A 3,864-nucleotide genomic window follows, 5' to 3' on the forward strand; every position below is an offset into this window, starting at 1 on the left:
GCTGCTGATGTTTCCCTGAGTGCACAGATCTCCTGGGAGTCCTTCAGACTGAGCACTCTATAGAGGAGCAATCAGCCTGATGATCCTCAATGGCAGAAGCTTCCCTGGAGTTGTTATTTTTATCAGGTATATGGTCAAAGCAATGGGAAAAGAGATATACTCTAAAGAACCAGGTTTTTGTACAGCAGCTCCGGCCTTCCCTCAGAACAAGGTAAATAAACACCACATAGGAATTTTTCTTTTATAATAAAGAAAACTACAGTTTACTTAGCATTAAAAACAACAATTTCCTTTTCCTTTTACAATTCACTTTATTCATTTTGTTTTCTTCATTTGTTCTAAGCAGCAACTTGCAATTGGATTCTATGTGTACTTTGCTAGTATACAATATTAATATACAAAAGATACTGCCTATTTTATTTTTCTTATTATTAATTATTTCTTTAGGTTTTTGAGATTATACCTTTATTATAACACTTTGCCCTTTCCTTTCCAACCTCCAAACCCTCCAATATACTCCATCTTTCTCTCTTTTATATTTATGGCATTTTTTCCATTAACTGCTTTTACATGCATATATGTATGCATGCTCTGTCTCTGTATTGTTACTTGGATATATGTGTACAGAGCTGACCTTTTGTTTTTGGATAGCCAGTTGGCATGCTATTCCTTGGTAAATATAATTTCTTATACTGTTGGGATACTTAGTTGCTTCTAGTTCATTGTGTAAGGTTAAGGGAATTGTGGACTTTATCCTTCCATTTTTACGTATGTATTGTAATTTTCCTTGTTCAGTTCACATTTTACAGTCATGCTGGTGAGACTTTGTGGGTTTATTTTTCTGATATTGCTAGGAGACACAATCTCATAGTAAACTCCCTGTTCTCTGGCTTTACACTTTTTCCACTTATGCAATAGTTCTTGAGCCTTAGGAGCAGGATATGTATTATAGCTGTATTTGTTAGAACAGGGCTATACAAGTCTGCATTTCAGTTACCTATGGTATTCTGTAATGGTCTCCTCCTGTTGTAAAAAGGCTTTTCTTTGATGGCAGGTGAGGAACATACCACAAAATAAAAATACATATGACTCTATCCAAATATACAGATAGAGTAAAGGGTAATAGTAACTCAGTCCGGTAAATGCTTACCCAGAAAACTCCATTCTTAAGAATGACTCTCAGCATAGACCATTCATGTTTGAAACTGCAGAGGCAGTACCAAGGCTAGAAAATTATCCACTGAACCCTAATCAGGATATGACCTTCCCTAATTCAAACTCTCAAGTCTCTGGTGCCATAGCACATGGTTTCTGCTTCCCCAAAAGACTGTGGCCCTTCAGTTATTCTGACTAAAACCAAATCTTGTTTGGAGATATGCCCACTTTCTATCTTTTATTTCTATATTTTCTTCATTAGTCCTGCCTGAATATAAAATTTAAATGAAAATGTCCCATCTTGGTTGATAATGCTCCTTCTAAGAGACAAATATAATCTAACAAAACCTCTAACACTAGGCATAATAAATAAAAATCTTCTTTTGAATTTTTGGCTAGTGTAGTTCAATAGGCTATTGATATTGTCTTTGGTTGCCCCTAGGTGTGGAAGGTAAGCTCTTCTGCTGAAGACACTATGCATTTCAGAAACAGGATCCAGAGGCCCTTCACTTAGAAATAATTTGAAATTTTCATTTATGGGGTCTACCTTTCATGGTATCAGAAGGTGTTATGCAAGCTACCAAATGAGAGAAACAATAAACAGTCCTACCTACCTATGATACCTATGTACTACAAGAATATCCAGCATGTGACAATATCCTCACAGGTGCAATAATGACAGGTATAACTTGGAGGTAACCAACAGCTCTCTACTTGAACATAAGATTCATTAAATTAAAAAGAAATAGTGTCTTGTGCAACTACCCAGGGCTAGTGAAGTCATGGATTTTGGAGGGGAACTTACAGCTGCCAGTTTAGTAAATCAGTAGAATCCCTAACTACAGTGTGTGTGTGTGTGTGTGTGTGTGTGTGTGTGTGTGTGTGTGTGTGAATTGGAGAGTGGATCTTGTATTATTCAAGGTGACCTAGAAATTATTGTATAACCAAGTTTGACCTTTAACTCTAACCATCCCGGAGTCAAGTGTTAAGACTATAAGCATATGCCACCATGACCAAAGATGTTATTTAACTGTTAGCATAATCTTAAAAGCATGATTAAAAATTATCTAGGAACCAATTTGGGGCTTACAAAACATATGAATAAAATACATTTCCATATAAGATTTGCCCACTAAGAGAAATGTTTTTCTATCTATCTATCTATCTATCTATCTATCTATCTATCTATCTATCTATTTTTGGTAGTTGCAGTGAATTTTATTAATGGTATTAAGAAAGTAGGGCTTCTTAGGCCCATCCCATAATTGTGGGGATCTGGGATGGAAACTGTTAGGAAGATGCTTGGTGTTGGGGGCTGTATTAGAACAGGAAATCCTCAGCAGCCAAAGACCTCTCTCTTGCTCTTGTGGCCTTGCTGGCATAGGTGGTCCAGAGCTTCTTATGTCTTGTAGGCTATGTAGACCATGAGTTTCACCACCCTATTGCTGTAGCCATATTCATTGTCATAACAGAAAATGAGGTATACAAAGTTGTCATTGAGAGCAATGCCAGCCCCAGCATCAAAGGAGGTGTGAAAATTACTGTTAAAGTAGCAGGAAACAACCTGGTTCTCACTGTAGCCCAAGATGCCTGTTAGTGGACCCTGAGTGCCTTCCTCGCCACCTTCTTAATATTATCATATTTTGCATGCTTTTCCTGGTGGCTATTTGATCCACAATGGAAGCATTGGGGGTACAAACATAGAAGGCAATGCCAGTGAGCTTCCTGTTTAGCTCTGGGATGACCTATCCTTGGGAGGTCTAGTGGATGCAGGGATGATGTTCTGGACAGCCCCATGGACATCACGCCACAGCTTTCCAGAGTGGCCATCCACAGTCTTTTGCATGGTAGTGATGGCAAGGACTGTGGTCATATGCCCTTCTACAATGCCAAAGTTGTCATAAATGACGTTGGCCAGAGGGGATAAGCAGTTGGTGGTAGAGGGAGAATTGCTGACAATCGTGAGCAAGTTTTCATAATTCTCATGGTTGATACCCATCACAAATATGGGGGCATTAGCAGAAGGGGCAGAGATGATAACCCTTTTGTCTCCAGCATTCAAGTGGGCCCCGGCCTTCACCAAGGTAGTGAAGATGCCAGGAGATTTTGTACCATACTCAGCACCATCATCACCCCATTTGATGTTAGCAAGCTCTCACTTCTGAAAGATGGTGTTGGGCTTCCTGCTGATGACAAAATTTCTTTCCATTTTCAGCCTTGACTGTGTGGTTGAACTTGCCATGGGTAGAGTTATACTGGAACATGTAACCTATGTAGTTGCAGTCAGTGAAGAGGTCATTAGTGGCAACCATCTCCACATTGCCAGTTGCAGATGAGAACACAGCCCTGGTAACTAGGCTTCTAGTAAGGCCAAATCCATTCACTCTGATGTTCACAATCATCTCTAAGTGATGAGGCAGTCAATGCAAAAAAAAAAAAAAAAAAAAAAAAAGTGGTTTTCTCTGGTACAAGGAGGAGGAGAAAGCCTCTTTTTTTGTTGTTTTGTTTTGTTTTTTTGTTTTTCAGCACACTATTTTTACTTGTATATATGGGCTCCCTCCCCTTAAGGCTGTGTTCCAGAGGTCAACATTGGATGTGAGGAAAACTGTTGGTAATATGGCTGGGAAACACTGAGTTCCTCATGCCAGGCTGTTGGTAGTTGCTGGGAATACTCTGGGTTCCTCCAGCTGGAAGTTAGGCCTGGCTGCT

General features: G+C 39.3%; 1 pseudogene; it reads right to left on the reverse strand.

Moving 5' to 3' along the window:
- Window positions 1–2,554: 2,554 nt before the first annotated feature.
- LOC117715671 (glyceraldehyde-3-phosphate dehydrogenase pseudogene) lies at window positions 2,555–3,557 on the reverse strand (annotated as a pseudogene).
- Window positions 3,558–3,864: the final 307 nt, after the last annotated feature.

The sequence above is a fragment of the Arvicanthis niloticus genome, chromosome 9 (assembly GCF_011762505.2).
Source record: "Arvicanthis niloticus isolate mArvNil1 chromosome 9, mArvNil1.pat.X, whole genome shotgun sequence".
NCBI lineage: Eukaryota > Metazoa > Chordata > Mammalia > Rodentia > Muridae > Arvicanthis > Arvicanthis niloticus.